Source organism: Arachis duranensis, chromosome 5 (assembly GCF_000817695.3).
Source record: "Arachis duranensis cultivar V14167 chromosome 5, aradu.V14167.gnm2.J7QH, whole genome shotgun sequence".
Classification (NCBI taxonomy): domain Eukaryota; kingdom Viridiplantae; phylum Streptophyta; class Magnoliopsida; order Fabales; family Fabaceae; genus Arachis; species Arachis duranensis.
Genome location: NC_029776.3, coordinates 75,567,585 through 75,579,965, shown reverse-complemented (window position 1 = coordinate 75,579,965; position 12,381 = coordinate 75,567,585). Strand labels below are relative to the sequence as shown.

The 12,381-nt window shown below is 38.3% G+C and overlaps 1 non-coding gene across 1 annotated transcript; it reads right to left on the bottom strand.

The window, feature by feature from the left end:
• Nucleotides 1-1,985: 1,985 nt before the first annotated feature.
• Nucleotides 1,986-2,089, bottom strand: LOC127748002 (small nucleolar RNA R71). Its single transcript, XR_008009945.1, has one exon. It is a non-coding gene; the product is annotated as a small nucleolar RNA R71 (small nucleolar RNA).
• Nucleotides 2,090-12,381: the final 10,292 nt, after the last annotated feature.

The following is a 12,381-nucleotide window of genomic DNA, read 5'->3' as shown; positions in this document are numbered from 1 at the left end:
ATTTGGGGCGTTGAACGCCCAGCCAGAACTCTCTGGCTGGCGTTCAACTTTCAATAACACTCCATCTAGAGTGTTCTATTTTCATTGCTTTGGCATTTATGTCTCTGTTCTGACTGCTTTACATGATCATGAACCTAAAAATAACTTGAAAAAATAATATTAAGAAATAGAAATAATAGATAATTAATGAAGGTTGGGTTGTCTCCCAATATACGCTTCTTTAACGTCATTGACTTGATGGTTGGCTCCTTATGGAAGTGAGTATGGGCTCAGAGTTTAACCCCTTACAGTGAACTTTCTCCTTGTCTTCTCATGAATGAGCTCCACATGCTCTAGAGACAGGACACGACTCACTGTATGTGGCATGACTGGTTTCTTGGTGAAGACAACTCTCATACCAGGTGAGAGGCCTTCAATTGGGACTTTCTTGTCCCTCCAGCCTTTAGGTACTTTCTTCTTGGTACCTTTGTGCTTAGAGCTTATTGATGGCTGCCCAACACCAAACTTAGAATTGATGTTTGGGGGCTCAGTAAAGCTCTGCACAGAAAGAGAAGGTTAGAACACTAAGTGTTTCATAGTAAATGAGTTTTGATAACTCGAAGGTCTCTAATTGATTAATCCAAGTTAAGAACATAAAAATCTAATTTAAAACCCAACCAAGCATTTTATCAAACACTTGGAAGGCATAAAATAAAAGCATAGAAAACTAATACGAAAAATAAATCTAAACAACCAATTGCAAGCATCAATGACTAACAATTAAAGAGAGCAACAATAAACATAGAAAACACAAATTGCATTAGAAAAAATCAAATGTAAAAATAGCTCATAAACATGAAAATGGCAAAAAAGGGAAATAATAATGGAGGAAGATGAACTAAAGTACTTGAACAAATAAAAGTAAGAGAAAACTAAATTAAAGCAAAATTGAACCTGAACCTAGGGAGAAATTCAAAGAGAAACCCTAAAACCTATAGATAGGAGAGAGTATCTCTCTCTAGAAACTACATCTAAAACCTAAAATTATGTGAATGAATGATGAATTGATTGATTCCCCCACTCTACAGCCTCTAATTTCTATCTTTGGGATTGGAAATGGGCCAAAACCAGCCTAGAAATCGCCCCCAGTATTTTCTAAAATCTGTAGCACATAACGCCTTGTCACGCGTCGCTTGTCTGCCGCACCAGTCACGTGTACGCGTCATACCACGTGTGCGCGTCACATAACTGCGAGGCAACTATGGCAAATTGCATATCATTTTGAAGCCCCGGATGTTCGCTTTCCCATGCAACTGAAACCGCCTCATTCGGATCTCTGTAGCTCAAGTTATGATTGATTTAGTATGAAGAGGTTAGGATTGACAACATAGCAATTCCTTCAATTTCTTGTATTCCTTCAACTTTTGCTTGCTTCCTTTCCATCCTCAAAGTCATTCCTGCCCTATAAACCCTGAAAACACTTAACAAACATATCACAACATTGAATGGTAACAAGACAGGATTAAAATTACCAAATTTAAGGTCAAAGAAGCATGTTTTCAATCATCACACAAAATTAGGAAGGAAAATGTAAAATATGCGAATTCTATAAATATGTGTGAGAATAAGGGATAAAAATTACTCAATTCAGTACAAAATAAACTGTAAAATAGCAGTTTATCAGTATATCTGTACCTGCCATTGGTGCCAATAGTTTTGAGCTCAAGCCTCAATTGGTCACTCTGGTGCAACAGAACTGTCAATTTCATGGACTCCCGCAGGAGGATCCTAACAAATTCATATTTGACTTCCTACAGATATGTGATTGTGTTAAGACGAATGGAGTGAAACCTGAGGTTTATAAGCTCATGCTCTTTCCTTTTGCTCTAAAGGATAGAGCAAAGATATGGCTAGATTCTCAACCCAAGGAGAGCTTGGACACATAGGACAAGGTGGTCACTAGATTTCTGACCAAGTTCTTTCCATCCTAGAAGCTGAGTAAGCTTAGATTGAGAAGTCCAAACCTTCAGACAGAAAGAGGGAGAGTCCCTCTATGAGGCTTGGGAGAGATACAAGCAGTAGATCAGCAGATGCCCTCCCGGCATGATTTCAATTTGGACCAGGCTAGAGATCTTTTATGATGGCCTCTCTGAGATGGCCAAGATGTCACTGGATCACTCCCCAGGTGGTTCACTACACATAAAGAAGATGCCTGAAGAGGCGAATGAGCTGATTGAGATGGTTGCCAATAATAAGTACATGTACACTTCTGAGAGGAACCCTGTGAACACTGGGACCACTCAGAAGAGAGGAGTCATGGAAGTAAAAACACTGGATGCGATTCTGGCGCAGAACAAGCTCATGTCCTAGCACATAAGTATGATCTCTCAACACTTAACTGTGATGCAAGTTTCATCTGTCAATACTCAATATGCATCCTATTGAGGGGACATTAGTGATGCTACCCTAACTACCATGGAAGAAGTGAATTACATGAGAAACTTCTCTAGAAATCTGAATAATGATCCTTATGCAAACACTTTTAATCAGGGATAGAGGAATCACCCTAACTTCGGGTGGAGGGAGCAGCAGAGGCCTCAACAAGGCTTCAACAACAATCAGGGTGGAACAAATCAAAATAGGTTTAACAATGGACAGTTCTAACCCTCTCCGCAGTAGATGGAGATGCCTAAGTAAAGCCTCTTTGACTTAGTCACAATAGTTTCTGACCACTCTAAGAGTACTCAGAGCTTTATGCAAGAGACTAGGTCCTCAATTCTAAACTTGGAGATACAAGTGGGTCAATTGAGGAGTAGGATACCTGAAAGACCTCCCAAGACTCTTCCAAGCAACACAAAGGTAAATCCAAGGGAATAGTGTAAGATCCTCATCAAGGGCAAGGAGGTCGTGCCTATAGAGGAAGATGTTATTGAGGATTCGAAGGAGAAAAAGGCTCAAGAGAATACTAGGAGTGCACTAGTACATGCCCCAGTAATGATGAAGGAGCTTGAAGCACAACACCCTCTAAACATGCAAAAGGAGACTGAGGATGAGCAAACTGCTCAATTCTTGGCAATCCACAAGAAGTTACAAGTCAATATTCCTTTTACTGAGGTGTTGGAGAAGAAGCCCCCTATATGGCCTGCCTAAAAAGTATATTTCTGAGAAAAAGGCCCTGTGGGGAGATGAAACAGTGGTGTTGACCAAGGAGTGCAATGCACTAGCGCAAAAGAAGCTACCTCAGAAATTACCAAATCTCGGAAGCTTCCTGATTCCTTGCACTATAGGGACCATTACATTTGTGAAGGCACTATGCGACCTTGGATCAAGCATAAATCTGATGCCTCTCTCTGTGATGAAGAAGCTGGGGATCCAAGAGGTGCAGCCCACAAGAACGTATTGGATTGGTGAAAAACGTCCTTGTAAAGGTTGAACCTCCCTGCAGACTTCGTGATACTTGATACTAGAGAAGGAAATGATGACTCCATCATCCTAGGAAGGTCATTCCTAGCGACTGGGAGAACCTTGATTTATGTAGAGAGAGAAGAGCTAGTCCTGAGAATACATGAGGACCATTTGTTGTTCAAAATTCCTAAACCTCAGACTCTCTCGAATAAATGAGGTACTAGCATACAACACTTAGTTTTTCAACCTTCTCTCTCAGTGGAAAGCCATACAGAGCCCCCGGACATCAAACCTAAGTTTGGTGTTGGACATTCACCACCCACCATTAAGGGAGAAGGCCTCAAGAAGAAAGTATCCAAAGGCTGGAGGAACAAGAAAATTCCTATTAAAGACTTCTCACCTGGCATGAAGGTAGTCTTCACAAGAAGTCCAGTCATACCATACACTGTGAATCAGATCTTGTATCTGGAACATGTTGAACTAATTCATGAGAGCACAGGGAGGAAGTTCACCATGAGGGGTGATGATCTGATCCCTATGAACCTCTGTAAAGGAGCTGTCCGTCGAGCTAATGACGGTAAAGAAGTGCTTGTTGCGAGGCAACCGAACCAAACGTATCCTATAGTTTACTTTCACTTTCTTTTGTTTTATTTTCGTTTATTTGAGTTTGATTTCATATTAAGTTATTTTCTACTTATTTTTTCATATTTTTCCTCATTTTTCTAATGTTTGTGATCATGTATAGCACCTAGAACAGAAACAAAAAATCATAGCAAGAAAAATAGGACACCCTGGAGAATGCCTCCTACTGGCGTTGAATGCCAGTCTGGCATTCAGTGCCCAGGGGGGAGTGCAAGGCTAGACGTTAAACGTCCAAATGGGAGCCAACCAAGACCAATTTTTGGTCCCCTTAGGGCGTTCAATGCCCATTCTTGGCGTTGAACGCCAGAAATTCAAAAAAAAAGGGATCCCCCTGCTGGCGTTCAACGCCTTCAACGCCCAGGGGGGAGGCAGCATGCTGATTTGAATTTTGAAATTTTTGGCCAATGGATATCACCCAACCACCAACCACTTCACCATTTACTCACTCTTATCCATTCTCTCTCCCCTGTTTTAACTAAACATTTTAGGCCCCACATGCGTAAAGATGTTGAATAGTTTTGAGCTAAATGCATTGCATGTAAACTGTAACACCCTGCCATAGTGAATCTTATGCTTAAGTCATAAGACAGAGGTGGTGAGGTATTACGACCTCTAAAAGTAAAATTATATATATAAATATAGTTGAAAGAAGTTTCATCTAGGAGCCTTTCAAGAAAAATTAAAGCAAAAGCGTTAAATCGAAAAGCACAACACTCACGTAGATGATAAACGTAACTGAAAAGGATAAGAGTAAGCTAAGCATAAATACACACACACACACACACACACACACACACACACACACACACACATAATGAAAGAGAGTTCCAAGATACAAAAAACAAAGCTTCTGACTCGACTCACGAAGATTAACCCACCAGAGCATATAAGCATATATACATATATACATGAGAGTCCCCAAATCTGCCAAAAATACAGTTTTCATAACCTAATTCTCCAAAGCTTCCTCTAAGAGGGATAAAACATCATATACATAAATAGTGGAGATAATAAGTATCTACTTATAAACAACATAATCAAAAGTAAAGTCCCAAAATGCAAAAGATCTTCGCTGTAAGAATCTCCCAGAATGTCTCAGCAAGGTGCCTCATGTCCTGCATCTGAAAATCACAAAATATGTATGGGGTGAGAACCAGAGGCTCTTAACATGGTAACAGTGCCCATATCTCTAACATATAATGTCTTGGAAAAGCCGTAGGCGATCCTAGAACTTCTGACATATAATTTAATCTTATACCGTAACTAAACCAAGAATAAATTAAATAACTAACTAAGGATCTTCATTCTATCTAATACTCCCCTTTCCAACTCCTCCAAACCTCCCAACCACCACTAGAATCATTTGTCTCAAACACAGATATTACATGCAAAGAATTCACAATTAGGATTTAGATACTACACAAAAAATAGGTAACAAGTAGTTACTGTAATCAGATAGGCATTCTGAACAAAGCAACCCAAACAAACATATAAATGCATATGATGCATACCTGTCCTATGGCTGATAAGTTTCATATATTCATAATCATTCATAATTCATTATCAATATAGCCATCAAGCTCATAACATAATTCATAATCAGGCATAATTCATTATTAATATATTCATCCGGCTCAAAACATAAACAACACTTCTACCATAATCATCAGTACACTCATATAATCATTATCAGTCATGGTTCATCATTAATTCACCTCTTTTTTCATCAACAAGTTACCTTCCTCATAGCTCTAAGTATACTTCACTACCCAAATTCCACCTACTAGGCCTTAAACAAAAGTAAAAAGGGTTTTGAAAGTTGGATAAATGCATTTAGAGTCAAAAATCAAGTTTTTCGAAAAATAAGGGCTTGCATACGTGACCCCCTCTCGCGTACGCAACCCCTTCTCGTGTACGCAAGGAGTGCGACCCGTAGCGTATGCTCTCATCACGTGTACGCACCCTTACAAATTTGACCTCTCGTGTACGCGTCACTGGAATGCGTATGCAAACTCCTCAACTCAAGAGCATTGCTCATGTCGCATGCCATGTGGTCGCGTACGCAACCAAAGGAAGCAACATATTCGCATACGTGATGTAGATCATGCATATGTGAGCCCTCTGGGCAGTAGAAAATGCTCATGACACGGGTGTCTCTCATGTATGCGGGCTTAGCAGAAACTTCAAAAAGCTGCTAAGTCCAAAATCTCTGTTTTGTACACCAAACTTTGATCGCGCATAACTTTCTCGTTTTAAAATATTTTTTCTCCGTTCTTCAGACGATATAAACCTCTCGGACCAAATTTTATTTCTAGAGAAATTTGATAAAAATTAGAGGTCTAGAGACCAAGTTATGCTCTGCCAAATTTGGTTAGAAATCATAGTTTTCATTAAACTTTACAAACCTCTTCTTTCAAAACATACCAATTCCAAACCTTTTAAAAACCAACCCAAACTTTACCATATCAGCATCAAACACTCTCAACTCATATTTCTAACCTCCTCACTCATCCCACAACTTACCGATTCTCCACTTTATCAATCTCAACTCAATAATTCAAATTCAAACAATATTCAATGTACATCATCAACTATTTATATCAAATACAATATCAGCTTTACCACCAATATAGTACCAACAACCTCATTAACCATTACAAATGTACTAAGTTACATACACATCATTCATACAAGCCTTTATTACAACCTCCAAAACCATTAACCACATTCATAATAATCAATCTGAACCAACCACAACATCACAATTAAATTCCTATCTTATGGTCACTAGCCTAAGTTTTCATGACACATTATATTTTAGATACGAGAACCCAAAACCATACCTTGGTCGATTCTCCAATAAATCTGGAACACCTCAAGCGTTCCTCGTACCACAAGCTATCAACCATAGCCCCTCACCAACGAATCTAGCTTCCAAAATTTATCTCAATCTTTCATTATCTTCCAATGAGTTTCAATTTCATGAGTTCAACCTCCAATTTGATATTTCACCAATAATATTCAATCTAATCCACATATATCACTATAATTAATCCCTAAACTCAAAATCTCAAAAATCCACAAGAGTGTTATGGTTCTTACCTTGCCCACTGACGAATGGATTTTTGACGGTTTAGAATTTCTCAAATAAAATCTCGTCGAAGTATAGTTTCTAAACCAAGCAATAATCCTTTCATACAAAAAGTTGTTTGTCACTAAAACAAACCCCTAAATCTATAAACCGAAGTATTCAAACCTCGGGTCGTTCTCCCTAGGAATTACAATAAAGTGTCTTGTTATTGGTTTGAGTTGTTTTGGGGTTTTGATAAGAGGCATGAAAGATAAATGGCAAGAAAGTAAACTAACAACTATAAAAGGCTCTTGACAAGGTATGAAAATTAGAAGTTCTATCCGAGCTATCCTTCTCAATTGTGATGAGAATCCACTTAGTTAACCTCTAACCATGGAGGAAAGTCAAGTGGATGAATCAATTTGATTCCTCAAGTCCTAATCAAATCCTAAGGGAAAGACTAGCTTTAGAGACATTCAAATCAATTAGCAATCTCTCCAATTATCAATCAACAAAGGAATTAGATAACTCAAGTGTCACTAATTACTCTACCTAGGCCAAGAGGAACAAAATCTAAACTAAATCTAGAAGAGGCATTTCAACAAACACATGAAAGGCAATAAAAGTAAACAACATAAATTGCAAGAATTAAAAAGAGATCTAACTACAAAGGCAAGAGATCAACAATAGAAAAGCAAAGAAGAATAATTATTATGAATTACCTCTTATTGAATTGAAAGAAAATGGAAGGAACAATAGTAGATCTACAACAAAGTGTAAGAACAACATAAAGGAAATTACAATAAAAGAGTAGAAGAAGATTAATCTAACAACAAAGAATTGAAATGTAGAAGTAGAAGAAAGCAAAGATTAAAACCTAGATCTAAGAACTAATCCTAATCCTAATCCTAATTCTAGAGAGAAGTGAGAGCTTCTTTTTCTAGAAACTAATTCTAACTACTAAAACTAAACTAATGGTAACTTACATCTAAGGTATGAAAAGTATATTGATTCCTCTTCAATCCTTGACTTAAATAGCATCAGAAATGAGTTGGATTGGGCCCACAAGGCTCCTAAAACCGCTGGGGACGATTGCACGCGAAGCAACATATGGCAAAATTTATATCATTTCGAAGCCCCGGATGTTAGCTTTCCAACCCAACTGGAAACGCATCATTTGGACCTCTGTAGCTCAAGTTATGGTTGTTTAAGTGCGAAGAGGTCGGCTTGACAGCTTTCCGGTTCTTTCATTTCTTCATGAGTTCTCCAACTTTTCATGCTTCTTTCTTCATTCCCTTGATCCAATCTTTTCCTCCTAAACCTTAAATCACTTAACAAACATATCAAGGCATCTAATGGAATCAAGGTGAATTAGATTTAGCTATTTTAAGGCCTAAAAAGCATGTTTTCACTCTTAAGCACAATTAAAGGAGAATATACAAAACCATGCTATTTCATTGAATAAATGTGGGTAAAAGGTCATAAAATCCCCTAAAATCAATACAAGATAAACCGTCAAATTGGGGTTTGTCACCCACAGCTCAAATGAGCTAAACCCAACAAAATCCACAAGCTAATTCAAACCTAAACACCGAAATTAAATAATTTTCAACATCATTGTTCATAAATTTCAAAATTTAGGGAGGAGAAAATTGAAACTAACAAGTGGATTTCATACCTAGTCAATGATTGATCTTTGTAGAGTTTGATCCGCTGGTCACGTGGCCACAAATGGTGCGGCATTCGGAGCTCCGGAGTTTGGATCAAAAGTTTTGTTGATTTGAAGATCAAGTGATGGTTTTGTATTTTGGAAGTTGTTCTTCCCTTCCCTTGGCTGAGCTTCAGCGTTTCAGCATGCATGAGGAAAGGAATGAGTCACAACTCATTCATTTAGGTGGGTTGGATGGGCCTGGTTCGTTCAGTTCGGCCCAATCTTGAACCAAATTCTTTAAATTAGTGTCAAAATTCTTGTTTTAGTTAGCTCTATCACATTAAACTATAAAATTTATTTTTCTTGAATAAATATTAATTTATGAGTTAATTATTTATTAATTATTCGGGTTTTACATTCTACCCACCAAAATAAGAATTTTGCCCAAAAAATTTGAATTCAGTTATCTGAGAATGTGCGGGTAGTCTGTTCGCATTTCTGATTCAAGTTCCCAAGTGTGCTTCTCAATACTAGGCCAACTCCACGCAACCTTGACTAACACAACGTCCTTTCCGTGCAACCGTTTAGTACTGGTGTCGTCGATTTTGATCAAAGTCACTTGGAGTTTCAAATCTTCTTATAACTGGACAGATTCAGGTTTTAACACATGACTAGCATCAAGAGTATACTTTCAAAGCTGCGACATGTGAAATACATCGTGCAGGTTAGAAAGATGGGGTGGTAGAGCGATCCAATACGCCACTGATCCAATCCTCTTTAGAACCTAAAACAAACCGATGTATCAAGGATTCAGCTTCTTTGTTTTAATCGCTCTACCTATTCCTGGTTTTGGAGTAACTTTAAAGAAAACATGATCCCCTTCCTCAAACTCCAAGGGTTTCTGCCTCTGATCGACGTAACTTTTCTGACGGCTTTGAGCAACAAGCATTTGGCTTCGGATCTTCTTGATTTGTTCAATGATTTTAGCTATCATTTTAGGCCCTATTAGGCCTTTTTTCCTAGCTTCATACCAGCATATTAGAGATTGACACCTTCTCCCATATAAAGCCTCATACGGAGCCATCACGATGCTCGTATGGTAGCTGTTATTATACACAAACTTCACTAGTGGCATATACCGATCCCAGCTTTCTGGCTGGTCCAAAACACAAGCTCTCAACATATCTTCTAGGGTTTTGATTGTCCTTTCAGATTGACCATCTATTTGAGGATTGTAAGCTATACTTAGGCTTAACTGGGTTCTAATAACTCTTTGAAATGCCCCTCAGAACCTTGAAGTGAAACGAGGATCCCTGTCAGATATTATTATAGTGGTAGGCACGCCATGCAACCTCACAATTTTTTTGATGTACAAGCATGCTAGCTCCTCCAGCATACAATTCATCTGAATGGATAGAAAGTTAGCCTACTTTGTCAGCCGGTCCACAATCACCCAGACAGTATCAAATCCGACTCGAGTTCTTGGCGACCCTGACACAAAGTCCATTGCGATGCTCTCGCATTTTCATTGCAAAATTTCTAAGGGATGAAGGGTTCCTGATGGTTTTTTATGTTAAATTTTGACTTTCTATCAAATCAGGCACTTAAATATATACAATGCTACATCATTCGTCATTCCCGACTACCAGAACATTACTTTCAGATCATGGTACATCTTAGTTCTTCCCGGATGAATAGAAAATTCGCTTTTCTGCACCTTCTTTAAGATGTCCTGTCGTAAGGTTCTAACATTCGGTACACAGATTCTGCCCTTGAACCTCTATAATCTGTCATTGTTGATGCAGGTGGAAACTTGTCTCGCAACAAATTCCCCTTCGGCAAGTGTACCGAATTGTCGTCAAGTAAAACCCACAATAGAGTGGGGTCGAATCTCAATGGTTAATTGATTATCATAGTTAGATGAATCATATTGGAGTGATAAGTAACAAGGAAATGTAAATGGCATAAAAGTAAAGAAAGCAATAATGTGCAGAAAATAAAATGGCAAGAAAAGTAAATGTAAGAAATAAAATGAACATTGGGATCAAGAGATATTGCAATCCTCTGGATCATGTTCATTCTCATCTCTTCCTCAATCAATGCACTCATTGATCTCCTTGGCAATCTTAATTGATCGAATTACAATTCCTTGTAATTCAATCTCTCAAATCTTGATCAATAGCCAATTCCTTGGTCAATTGCTCATGAGAAGAGATGAAGTTTGGCCACTTATTATACCACATGCATTTCCCAAATCAAGTGTTGAGAGGATTATAGTCACATATCCATCCAAACCCAACTTGGTCTAGCATGAGAAAGAATTTCTAGCATGATCTCTTCATTCCTTTTCCAAGGTTCCGAAGAGATCCAATTATGGAGAGTTTCTTTTCCAAGACAACTAACCAATTGAATGAAGATTGAAAGCTTTCTAGTAAAATTAAGAGAAAAGAAAGAAGAATTGGATGAAGATCGAAAGCTCTCTAGTAAAATCAAGAGAAAAGAAAGAAGAAGAAGAATAAGAACTACAATTGATCCATTGAATCTCAATAGAGCTCTCTAACCCAATGAAAAGAGTTAGTTGATCATTGCTCTACCAAAATATTGCAGAAAAGTAAAGATGAAGATTAAAACTAAAATTGAAACTTCAAAATTCATAAATGAAAAGTACAAACTAGAATTAAACTACTACTAAGAAAAAAAAAAGAAAAGAAAAGGAAGAAGAGTGGTTGAGGGGAGGGGTCCGAAGACCCACTCCCCTTAGAGTGTGCCAATTCGCAGAAGTTCGAATTGGTCTTCACTCTCTCCCCCTTCCTTCAATTCTCCCATCTCTAGAATGACTTGAATGTAAAAACTAAGGACTTTATATAGGCTCTCCTAAATTACAAAATGAAATTAAAAGCAAATTACACTTAAATGAAAATTCCTATTCTAGATGCTTCTTGTGGCCTTGATTGGTTGACAATTGTGGGCTTGCTTGCTTGAGCTTTGAAGTGGGCTTGAGAGAGAAGTGAGTTAAGTTGATGTCCAGGTGCTAAAGTTAGTGCTAAAGTTAGCCACACTAACGGTACAAGTTTGGCGTTAGTGCTAAAGTTATTGTGGCTAACGTTGCACTTGCTACCAGTTGGTGTTTTTGGGGCTTAAAAGATGCCTCTTGTTTGTGCTCCAATTTCATGCCCACTATAGAGTATTATACATCGTTGGAAAGCTCTGAATATCAGCTTTCTAACGCAACTGAAATCACCTCAGTTGGACCTCTGTAGCTCAAGTTATGTACTTTTGAAGTGGACATGGTCGCTGGCATAGTTGCCAGCGTTACTGGAAAACTTTAGTGCCAATAACGCTAGCGATCAGGGCTTCATTATTGCCAGTTTCTGGAGCTCAAACTTAGTGTCCACCCCATACTATTTTATATTGTTGGAAATCCCTGGATGTCTACTTTCCAATGCTTTTGGAAGCGCATCATTTGGAGCTCTACAGCTCGAGTTATACTTCTTGGAAGGTGAAGAGGTCAGCTGGCCTTACTACAGGTTGATACCATGTTCATCTTTGCACTTTCGGTGCAAGTTTTCTCTCTCAAATTTAGTGTCCACCATGTAGTGCCATATATACTTGGAAAGCTCTGGAATCCTACTTT